This window comes from Lagopus leucura, unplaced genomic scaffold (assembly GCF_019238085.1).
Source record: "Lagopus leucura isolate 7727_CA_CO unplaced genomic scaffold, USGS_WTPT01 Super-Scaffold_100159, whole genome shotgun sequence".
NCBI lineage: Eukaryota > Metazoa > Chordata > Aves > Galliformes > Phasianidae > Lagopus > Lagopus leucura.
The window spans coordinates 13,719,692-13,731,971 of NW_024962335.1; the positions used below are offsets into that span (position 1 = coordinate 13,719,692).

Sequence of the window (12,280 nt, forward strand, 5' to 3'; positions counted from 1 at the left end):
GCCCCTCGGTCACACCGCCGGGGCGCTGCCTGGCGCCCACCCGGCGCGGGGCATTGTGGGGCCGGGCTGGCACGGCGCGGCGCCTTGTGGGAGCGGCTTGGCACGGCGCCGGTTGGCGGGGGAGGGGAGAGGAGAGGAGGGGAGGGGAGAAGAGGAAGCGGGGCTCGGCCGGGCCGCGAGTGGCCGCAGAGCTGGGCCGGGGCGGGGCGCCTTGCGCCTGTCCGAGCGCCGCTAACGGCAGAGGGCGCGAGGCGCCGCCCCTCCTTCAACGGCCGCCCGCTTCTCTCAACGGCCACCTCTTTCCTCAAACGGCCGCCCGCTTCCTCGCCCTCTCCCCGCCGACGTCTCCTATTGGTGCTGACGACTGCCAGTTCTTCCCCGCTCTGTCTCGCTATTGGCTGGTCGGCGTCGGGCGGGACAGCGGGCGGTGCCTCCGTGCCGCGGCGCCTCCTCCCGGCCGGGCTCCTGGCAGTGCCGGTGAGCAAGAGGCGGTGGCGGCGGTGCCTGCGGGAGGAGCCGGCAGCTTGCGGACGCCACTCTCTCGCCGCCAGGAGCGCAGCGCGGCGCTTCCTCACCTCGCCGGAGCCTGGCTCAGGTAACCGCTGAGGTGTGCCGGGGGGCCGGGCGGACTCGCCCCGTTCTTTCCTCTCGGGGCTCCGCGCCTCTTTGTCCGGCGGAGCGCTACCCCTCCGAGCCGCGCGCCCTCCCGTGTTCTTTCTGGCCCGGCTCCGGGAAGCACCTCGCCGCCCTGCCTCCCTGCCCGCTGCCCCTCGCCGTCCCCGGCCCTTCCTCCCTCTCGCCCCCGGGGCGGCCGCCCCTTCTCCTCTCCCCGTCCCGCCGTCCGCCCCTTGGAAGTAACGGGAAGGGGAGAATGGGACCGCTTGGCAGCTGTCAGGGCTTCAGCCTGAGTCACGGGCTGCCCGTCCTCCCGCAGACATCGCGCTGGGCTTGGCTTCCGCCCTCACATCTCCACTTCCTCATTCAGTTGGGGCTGCAGAGTGAGGCCAGGAGGCAGAGGGAGGAGGGAGTGACAGGGCAAGATGAAGCTTGCAGCAGGAAGGCTTGCAGATAGCTCGCTCTCTCAGGCATCACCTCCGACGGGGTCGGAGCAGCGATCCTCCGTATCTCGGTGATATCCCAGCAGGTGTGGGGAACACCAAACCACCGAGCCCCTTCGGGAGTGGGTTTTCTCAGGCGGGGTGACCCCTGCTCTGCCTAAACGTGGTGTGAAAGGAGCTGTGAGGAAACACCACTCTTCTGCTGGGGAAGCTTTCTGTGCACTGTCTGTTAAACTCACTTTTCTTCCTTACAGCTCCTTTCTTTGTTTTCTCTAGGAACTCTGTGTTCTTCAGCTTTCCTCTTGTTTACTTTTTCCTTCTGTGTTCCGTGTTAAATATCCTGAGCCATGCTCTATGAGAGCATATTGACAATGTTGGCTTTTCTCCTCGCTGAGCAGCTCTGCCCAAAATGGATCAATGTGCTAAGTAACGCATAAGAAAGTTGTGCTTCAAACCTGGAGAGATATGGCAGGAGGTGGACTTTGACCTCTGTGTTGGTGCCTCTGCCCTACACTGTAAAGAAGTATAAGTTAATCTGAGTGGAGGCTGTTCAGCTATGGCTTGAAAGGCTAAGTTGCGTGCCCTTAGCTCTCATGTATGTCTTTCATCTGCGGACCTCAATATGGTGAAGTTTTAACTCCCAAATAGCAGCACTCTAATCAGTTGCTGCTTGTGTAAAGATGCTTTTGAAATTAGTCACCTGGTGACGATGTGGCTGGGTTCACTTATCCATGGCGTTCCAGTGAAAATGGTAAACCACGACACAGATATTTATTGACTCATAGATGTACTGTCTGCAACTGTGGCTCTCCTTCCTGAAGCTGGAATGAGATAAGCAAATATTTTTGTTAACTGGAAAGTTGTAATGGGGAGGGGAGCGACTGATAAGTGAAACTGCTTTTGGCACAAAAGGGTTTTGAAGCTGTTCATCACAACCACCATCACCTGTATAAGCACAAGATTGTACTGCTAACCTGATCTTGTAAAAATAACTACAGAGTGAAATCGTGCAGCAGTTCCGTGAAGCTCTGCATCAGGTACAGCTGTTTAAATGGACTTGTACTCCTTCTTGAGAGCTGTATTTGTTGTGTTTATTTGTAGCATCTGCTGTCTTGCTGAAGGTGGACAGGCAAAAGTTTCAGTGGCTCAAAGTTACCTGTGAAATTGCTAGTAGCTGATAGAAAAAGGTCAGAACTTCCTGTTTTTTATCTTGGCACCTTATTTTGTGGTGGTTCTTGTAAGGTGGGGTCATCTCTTGGATGATTGATTGGCGGTGTTAAGATTTGATTTGAAAGTTCTCTGGCATCTTGAGACTTTAACCTCCAGGTTTGCTCTGTCAGGTAGCAAGCGTGGCTCTTTCTGTATAAACAGAGTGACAGAATAGTTGGGTGTCTTATCACAGATGAACGTGCGTAGAAATGTAAGGCTTTTTATTTGACTTTGCACAGTTGGTGAGGACACTTCTACCATATTACATATGTTTGTTTTTTCCCTTTTCAAGTCATTCCCATAAGGGAAAAAAATATATCAGGGTGGTATCTTCATCCGAAAAGTAAAAGAAGGAATGATCTTGGTTCATTTCTTTTTCCATTGTGTTCTCTTTCAGGTGTTTTTTGATACGCTTCACAGAACTTTAAGGCAGCTGTGTTGAAGCACTGTGGCTGAATTTAAATGAATCATTAATAAGTGCTGTAATAACAGATACAATTAAATGTCTGGCAGAGGTGTAGGGGAAAGATGAAAAGAATTTCTTCCGTTGGAGGCTGAGGTGACTTGTCCTCACATTATTTTGGTGGGCTTCACACGAGGTCTCAGAGGGTGAAGGTGTGTTCCACCTGTGGTGGCTGTAATACTCGACCTTGAGTTGAAAACTGTTTCTAGTGGAGTTTGATGCTGCAGGTGCTTGAATTCTTCCTGGCAGTACTTCGCACACAAGTATTCCTTCAGATTTGCAGAGAGACTTAGCTTTAGCACCACAGCAGTCCATCTTTGGAACCTGAGCTGCTATTGTCTTAGCAGGTTTTTTAAAAGGTGTTGTACAAAATGTATGTCATAACTAATAATCCCCAGGTTAGCTCTCTGTTCTGGGAGCTTCAAGTATTCTGTCTGTGCCCAGAAGCTCAGGGTTTGTTCTGTTAATCCCAGGATGCTAAACAGCTGGGGGAGGGGGCATATTGTAGGTGTTCTGATTTCTCAGCTCATTTACGTCTGTTTTGCTGCAAGGAACGGCTTGGTACTTTTAGGTCTGGAAATCTGATGAATATTGCCCAGGGAGGCTGTGGATGCCCCATCCATGGAGGCATTCAAAGCCAGGCTGGATGTGGCTCTGGGCAGCCTGATCTGGTGGTTGGCAACCCTGCACATAGCAGGGGGGTTGAAACTAGATGATCATTGCAGTCCTTTTCAACCCAGGCCGTTCTATAATTCTGCTTGAGCCCTTTGTCTTGATCACACTGACATATTGGTGTGACTGTAATAGGGTGAGTTTGTGAGCGGACCCACTGGAGGTACAGGAACTCTTTGTGGTTAATGCAAGATCTATAGAAAGGGGAAGTCCGTGTTCAGGTTGTTTTACCTCCCACCCTGTGTGCTGCATCTGCTTTCTTGCATCGTGACTTCAGGTTATTGGGTAATGTACTGAAACTAGCTGATGACTAAAGTGTGTTGTGGTAGTCCTGGAGTCAGAGTGCACATCTACTAAGAGGTTTCCAGACCTTTAATCCCGGATGTAGGGCTTAAGTATGGTTTTGTACCTTTGAGTCAAAAAATGTACTTGGTGCCCTCTAACACCATTCTGATATTTAATTTCTTGTATGAATATCTTTTTAGTCTTTGTTTTCCTAGCTAGTAATTGAGGCACAGCTGTTTGCATGTTAAGTAGAGAAATTGTGTGCCTGACGTTAAGTCTTTTGTGGGTTGGAACAAAGCTATAATAGCATAGGATTGCCTACAGCAGCATTGTTTTTGCTGGCAGTCCTCTAGCTCAGTGGTGGCTTGGTGACCTTGTACCTTAAATTTCTTTTCAGTTAAAGCACATCGTGGCTCTAATTGAGTTTTCTGGTGTAGAAAGATATGGAAATTAGCGACCTGATTTAAATAGACTATGAGGAGACAAAAACACACATGCAACTTCTGCCCTGGCAGTTAATGCAAACGGGTGTTGTCCAACTAAATGAAATGCATTGGCTTACAAGTTCATCTTAATTTCATGCCAGTGCTTAATTATGGTTTAGTCCTTTTTTTTTTTTTTAGCAGCTGTGAGAACTTGTTCCAAGCACCTGAAGTGGTAATCTCAATGCTGATTGGTCTTGCTATGCCAGGTTACTGTAGTGCTTGAATGCCTTCTCACCAGGCTCCAACCCAGTGTTGTTCAGCATAATGCCTTAGGTCTCCACTTATGGCCTTTTAGTCTGTGTTTGGCAGCACGTGCTTTCTCTCTGAGCATCCTGAGAAGTCTGAAGAACCCCTGGTGCCCACAGTTTTCCAGTGGTGGAACTGTGATTGAATTCATTGGATGGGGAACAAGCACTGCAGAGTTATGTCGTTTTTAAACACAGCAAAGAGGAAATGGTAAAATTGATGTAGCATACTCGTCTGCTGCAAGTTGTTTCTTAACAAGTATTACAAATGTACTGCTGTTGGATGCAGGGAGGTGTAATAAAATGTAATTCTGCATGCTGTGGTTTGACTTCGTGACCTCTTTATGAAATGTATACCTCTAGAGGTTTGTACGCAGGGTTTGGATTCTGCTTGTCTTCATGACTGCAAGTTTAAATTTCTCTTAATGCATGTATACTGACTCTTCTGAGAGCAGTAAATATAACCACATGGATGAGTGATTTCAGTAAACTCAAGCTAATAATCAATATGTATTGAGGGAAACTGAACTTGGAAACTTGTGTTGTGGAGTCTGTGTAAGTGATGAATACATCTATTCATCAACAGCTACCATTTTAACGAGTCTCGGCAGGAAAACTATTGTGATATATGCCTCAATGCTGAACTGAAGTTCTGATTTAAACTAAAGCAAAGTAGACGTTCAGACTGCTAAGAAAAGAGGTTCTGAGAAATACAACAGCTTAACTTTGATAATTCTGTGTGCGGTTGGGCTTTTTTTCCTGCTGGGCTGCTTCCTGTTTAAAATATAAGACTTAAAACATGCTCTTGTAATAGTTGACTTCCCGTTTAATTGTCTGTAGTGATCAGAGTGCTGCATTTGCCTCTGTTTTTCTTTTAAGGTCAAGGCTTGAGCAGTTCACTTGAATGTAGGATCCCCTAATCAGCCTTAGAGGTACAGAAGATTTGACTTCAACCAAAGTGGAATGTGTCCAGTACTCAGTGCAGCTGGTCTTATTAGCACACACTGAAAAACTGAGAATCACTGAATTAAACTTAGACAGAACTTCAATGAGGAATTCAATTTCAGTGGTTTCAATCTTTTTTTTTTTTTTTAATCTCCAAATTTGACTTAAAGCAACCTGCTTTAATAATCTGTTGGTACATTTTTAGTCAATAAACTCTTACTGGCAAGGATTGTTATGCTTCAGGTCTGCTTCCATTTAGGGCAAGAGATTTTGATCATAATGTTCTCAGAATCAGTAAAATTAATTATTTTGAGACAACTGTCAGCAGAAATAACTAATTAACAGGATTTTTTTTATAACTGATAGACTGTTAGAACTTAAGTATATTCAAAGGAATATGTAGTGCTTAAAGGTAGGAACTTGACAGTGGGTACTAAAATGTAAATCTGAGGTCATCAGAATGAACTGCATGAGGAAGGTCTTAGTGAGGCACTTGGAGTCATTTTGTTGATGAGTTGATTTCTAACCCTTTTTTTCGGTTTTTTTTTTTTGTTCTGTAGATGCTGAAGCCAGACTGCATTCTTCTTTGGCTTAGTTGTTCATAGTTTAAAATGCAGAGGAGGCTGTTGTATATTTGTTCTTTTTTTGGGTGACAGTTGTGTGTGTTTTAAGACTTAACAGGCCCCAAAGCTGTTTAAACTGTGACTTAAAGTTTGTTACTTCAACTGCTTCTCGTAGTTTCCATCTTGTGAGTTAAATTGCAGCATGAGTGTTAATAGCAGGTACTGAAGTCTTTGACCTCTTGTTATGCAGTAAAATATGCTGAGTTATTTTACTGGCCCTTCCCAAGTCAAAGTTTTGCTTAGATGAACTTGAGCTTAACGCAGTGCATGATGTGAAATGTAAAATGAGAATGCACAAATGTGATGAGGTAGGTGATTAGTCATCATTTTAAAGGCAGATTGTCAGTTTATTAGACATAATAGCATAACTTATGAGAATTATGTATTTGCATATTGTCCAGATAGGGCTGGCATATACGTGTGCATAGTCTGGCTATCGTCTTCATCCACACAGTAGTGAGGTTAATCTTTTACATGGTTTTTTAGGGACAGAGCCTATATATTGGCAGATATTAGTTGTGTTATGCTCCTAAAAGCTCAATGTAGATGTAACTGATAAATATTACCACATCTTGTGATACCATTTTCATCACCTTCACTAATGGCTCGCTGCTGCTCGTGTAGATAAGGGGAAGAATACGGATTGATCAGAATCAGCTGCAACGTTCAGTGTGTCTGGTTGTGGAGAATGCTGCTAATTGTAGTAGAAACACTTGAAACCATTCTGCTCCTGCATGATCAGTATTTCCTGAACTTGTTTTTGTCATCTCAGAACAGAAAGCAAAACATTACTGGAAACTTCCAGATCACACATGTGTTGCATTGCCTCCTACTGCACACATACCTCCTTTTATTGGGAGAGTGGAATGTCAAAGTGTGTGAGTCTCTGGTGAGGATGGGAGGATTTCTTTTCTTTTTTTCCTAAAAATCTATTTCCCCCCAATGCTGAAACAAGAGGGGAGAAGGAGGTGTTCCTTATGGCCATAATTGTAACAGTTTAGATTAGGTTCCTGCTTTATGTGCCCTTCTTGCTCTAACTTTGCATTGAAAGCCAGAGGCCTTTATGTCCGTTCATACAAAAATCAGTGCTCCAGGAGGGCACAGTTGGGTGAATTCTAAAATAAGAGAGAGCCTTGTTGAAGACTGGTATATCTGATGCTTTGGGAAGAAAGCATAGGTCAGGACAAAGCAAATTAACCAGAAAATGAGCATGAAGCTGAACTGTACAGGACATTCTGCATCAGAGGGCGTTCTCTAGGACAGTGGTTATGATGGAAGGCTAAGCAGGGAGCTGTGAAGCTGTGAAATACCTTGGTTGAAATGGGGAAATGTTTCATTTCCGGTGTTTCAGAGCTTTCAATCCACTTGATAAATAAATATAAGGTCAAGAAAGCTGTTTTCGACCTGACCTCCTCACACATCCTGAAGCTCAAAACTTTGTAGCTTCTCTTTCTTCCTGTCATCCTGCTCCCACCTCAAAGATTGCTATCACACGCAGGAGTGGGTCCTCTTAATCGCTCCCTGCTGGCTGGATGAGTTGTAAGTCCAATTTGGAGCCTGTAGAGGTGGCTGACCTACCCATGCCAGGCTTTTTGCCTACCAACCTGCTGTTCATGGTGAGGGAGACTATTTGAAACAGGGAAGAAAGTGTGAGATATAGCAGCAGGAGGCTCTTTGGATATGGCCATGGTTTTGCACAGTGGGTTAAGTTGTGAATGTCTAGAAAAGCTTGGTTCTCACCGCAATGTAAAAATAACCCTTTTAAAAGTGTCTTGCCAGTTGTATTTGCAGTGTTTCTTGGTTCTTTCTGGTGAGATCGGGAAGAAAATTGTTTTTACCAACGTTGAGACCAAAATGAGTTTTATGCTAATGGAAGTGAGAATAATTGTTCCTGAGAGATAACTCAATCTTAGCCACATACATGCTAACTATCTGTATCTAAAAGACTGTAGTGGAGTCATATATACACACACATATTTTTTTTCTGTCCCTGTCTTCTAACTAGATATAATTTATTCCTTGTTCCCTCTTGCAATGAAACCTGGAATTGTCAGAGGTGATAGAGAGTGCTGATTGTTATAAAGCCATCTATTAGCACAACTGCTTTGTACTTCAGTGCCCCTGAGAGCTCTTGGCAGATAGCTTTTTAGCCTTAAATCAGAATATTAGGGAAGGGATGGAAAGTGACCCTGAGATAACGAGGACAAGCTGGAACTTTCCAAGCTCTCGCCCCTTGTCTCACGAGAGGTCCCTGGGGAATTCTGCATGCCTGATCAGAACTTTTGCAGGCCATTATGCCGCTTGAAAACAAGTCTTCCAGCAAAACAGCTTGAACAGCAGGGATGGGCCGCAGTCCGCTGAACTACAGCCGTCTCCTTAAGTGGGATTACTTTGCTGAGTGGTCACGAAGAATGCGTTCTCCCCCGGAATGTTTTCCTTGTGGGCACGCTGTCTCTGGAAGAGGAATTCTCTCCTCTGCTGAGAAGGCATGTACTGTACATGCACTAATGAGAAACAACAGTTGCAGAAAGTGTATTATGTAGGATTGTAAACTTTGAATATTTATTCAAAGCGAATAGGGTTGGGTGGCAGCCAGCCTAGCTTTGTCATGCTAAAGACTGGACTTGAAATTAACAGGAGGCTGCCCTCCCCCTCCGTAAACCAGTGCTTGGGGTGTTTAAACAACTGCGCGGGCTTCAGAGAACTGGTTCACTTTATTGGTGCCGTGTTCTTTGTAATGTGCCTTTGTATCTCACTGCAGTAATTAAAATGCAGGGTAGCATAACTCAGGGACGCTCTGTGTGGACGTATTTGCTGCAGATTAAGTTTCTTTATGGCATGCAGCACAGTTGCCCAAGAGCTCTTCTGTGTCTGTATAGTTTTTGGTGAAACTTTTGCGATCCCATTTTTCACTGCTTGGTACCCAAGCTTAGCTTGTTCAGATCTGCATTAATTTACATTACGTCCACGTATGCTTAATTTGTAGCTTCTGATTGCAGCGTGAATCTAATCTTTATCTTTTCTTGAGCAGTGGAAAAGGTGACTACTAACCTGGCATGTAAGGACAGTGTCTTTCTTATGTAGGGCTTTATGGTGTTTGCAATTTGCCGTGAAAAGTCCCAGCTTCGCAGAGCAAACCTCCTGTGTCAGCTGTTATGGTAGAATGTGCAAGTGCTGCCTCATGCATACCAGAGAAGTGTTGCTTGACAGCTGATGAAAAGAACTGGATATGCAGAAATTGAGAAACTTTTATTCTGTGTGTGTTCTGATGATGCCTGCCAGCTACCTTTAGGTCACTTGGAAGAGGCAGAACTCCCTTCAGTTCATTTCTTCCATCTTGCAGCATGTGGTCTGGTTGGTAGGTTACTCCTGAATAACACAGGTATCACTTCTACATTAGATGCTTAGATAGCTTCCTTCTTCATTCTTGGAGCCCTTGGAGCCTAAAGTATTTCAGTGCTCTACCTTGTGTTCAGCTTATGGTAATAAACATGGTAGCTGGCAAGTCCGGGCAGCACTACAGTCAAACTGAATGTGCAACAATAATTGCCAGCAATCTGCATTCCAGTTGTGAAATAAAGCTTTCAACAATGCATTGTGTGCGTCAGAATGTGACTTGAGAGGAAAGAAGTGAACTGCAGTAAGCCTAATAGCAACCATTATGAATCCCAAATAAAGCTGAACTAGAAGGAATGAGACCGTGTGGCAGCACAGCATGCTGCAGGCTGACAAAGGTGAGTGTAGCTGACTGCCTGTTCAGCTCAGTATGCTGTCTGAGGGAGTATTAATTGTGAATTTCTGCACTTTCCTGATGTATTCCCCAGTGAAGTAGCTGAAACTTATGATTCCTGAGTTTTCTTTTGAAGCATCAGGTACTGGTGTGTCACAGTGTACTGGGCTTGAGAAATGAGTAGATAAAGCAGTCCATCAGTTTCAGCTGCATAACAGTTTCTCCCCTTCCCTTCCTCTCCTCCTCCTCCCCCAGCAAACCATTTCTCACCCTTAGTGATTTAGACTTCTTTTCATATATAGGTGTTAGCACAAACTACTCCAACTTGTAAATAACAAACTTCACAGTTTTCCTTCCCTTTGACATCCTGGTAGGTGAAGCAGAGAAGTGTCTGTCTGGCACGTCCGAAGCTGATGAGTGCTAAGCAGTTTCTTAGTGAATCCAAGGGAATTTATGTGTTTGGGGGGGTGAGCCTGTCCCACACATCCTACTTGTTGCACTTAGTGCAACTGTTCCTGTTGATTTGCTGAAGTGTGTTCAGCTGACTGGGGAAAGTGAAATAGTTGAGTTTGCAAAAATAATTCAAGTATTAGCTGTTCAGATTGTACGTTTAATGGGGATTTCTGGCATAAGAATGTTACTGATCAAATTTAGTTTGAATCACCAGCTTCTCAGTGCCAGGTTATTTTTAAATGTTGTGTATTAGCAAAGAATCAAGTTTCTTCACTGAGGAAAGTTGAGTTATATTAGAAATGGAACCATAAGTGACTGCTAACGATGTAGTTTTCTAGCATAAAAGTTGTGTGCCTGTAGAAAAAGGTGTGTATTCCTGCACTCTGAAAGGGCTTCTTGTGCTGTGGGCTCTTCTGTCACGACCTGCTAAAGGTAAGGCGGTGTGAAAAAGAGCATGGGGACTTTGTTCCTGAAGTGCTTCAAAGATGTGAGCTGTATGAAAAATAAAAATAAAAGAAGGGTTGTTTGTTTGAATGTGTTTGCATTGCTATTGTTTGTTCTTTCCATCACCTTCAGCTTAAGGGTAGTATCAAAAGGTACTGGATGAGCTGGGGGGGGAGGGATACATAAAGCTCTAATAACAGCATCTTACTGGTGGATATGAAGCAGAAGAGCATTTCTAGTAATTATTTATATGCTCTTCTGACCATATTATGCTCTTTCAGCTGCAGCCCTTACTTCCATAGCTTAACATAACCACTTGCTCAGTAAGATGAGCTTGTGCTCAGTCCTAGAAGCAGCAATTCTGTGGCTGCTGACAGACTTAAACAGTATAGGGGTTGAATGATACTAATGGTTCCAGAAAACTGAATTGCAAGCAGATAACATTGTGAGCTGTTACTGCTTGCAAAGCACTTAATTCAAAGGAAAAGAGCTTTAGCAGAGACAACTTTTAGACCTTTCCAAGCTGGCCAAGGTGTATTTCTAGATCTTTGTGGAATGCTCGATGCCTTGGGTAGGGAGAGGAGTGAGTGCAGTGTCTGGTAATTGGAGCCTTACAGCTATGAAATTGTAGCAAAGGCCAAGGCAAACTTGTGTCCATATGATGAGTCAAATTAGGGTTTTGGGTAGTTCTGCCTAGTTCGAAGGGAATGCATGGCATTTTAACTTAAAGCCAGCATTTAGTTTATTCATCTCAGAAGAATCTGCGGGAAAATGTGTAAGTAAAGGTTTCTTGTAATTCTTTTAAGATTGGCTTGCATATTCATAGAATCATAGCTTCATAGAATGGTTTGGAAGGGACCCTTAAGATCATCTAGTTCCAACCCCCTGCTATAGGCAGGGATGCCTTCTAGACTAGGTTGCTGACAGCCCCATCCAGCCTGGATGGTGTTGATGATGTCTGAGTCCCCTCCTACTCAGGACCATAGAGATCACTTTTTCCTCCATGTCTAACTCTGTGGCTTCTTTCTGACAACTATGTGGCTAGTGGAATAGGGTAAGAACCGTATTTGGTGCCTGAAATATGGAAAACAAGCCATGTTTGAGCAGCTTGTTCTTAAGACTGCTGGGAAACACAAGAGCACGCTGGGTTAATAGGGAAGTGACTCTGGTATTTCATTTTTGGAAACAATACTAGGAAGGAGGCATTTAAACTGAAAACAAGGATGGTCTGTCTTCCTTCTGTATTTTTGTCTATTACCTGTAGACTGGTATTGCATCAAAAACAATATTGTTAGCAATATTCTCATTTGACAGCAGCACAATAGCTGGGTGAAGATAAATGTTCTTTCCCCATGTAATTATCTACACCCCAAGTGCAAACTACTAGGCAAACAAATTGCTTCCCAATTTGTTCCTAAAATGGTAATGACTTGCATTCAGCAGGGCTGTTGTTGAGTTGCAGTTCATTGGACTGACTGATTTTGTCCCTTGAGGAGTTCATTGAAATTCCCCATGGAACACATGATAAACTTGGAAGATAAGTTTTGAAGACCATGAGACAGAACTTGCTGAATCTGATTCCTCTGTTGGTTCTGTTCTTGTGGACAAGGCAAACTTAATGGTTGGTTTGTGGTATTGCTAGTTTAGAGGCCCTGTGGGGTAGAAGTC

At 44.5% G+C, this 12,280-nt stretch overlaps 1 protein-coding gene across 1 annotated transcript in view; it reads left to right on the forward strand.

The window, feature by feature from the left end:
* Positions 1-491: 491 nt before the first annotated feature.
* Positions 492-12,280, forward strand: part of MYH9 (myosin heavy chain 9) — a 68,770-nt gene continuing 56,981 nt past the window's right edge. The window contains exon 1 of the mRNA XM_042889530.1: positions 492-595. The gene's annotated coding sequence lies outside the window, so the exon portion shown is untranslated. The remainder of the gene's footprint in view (positions 596-12,280) is intronic.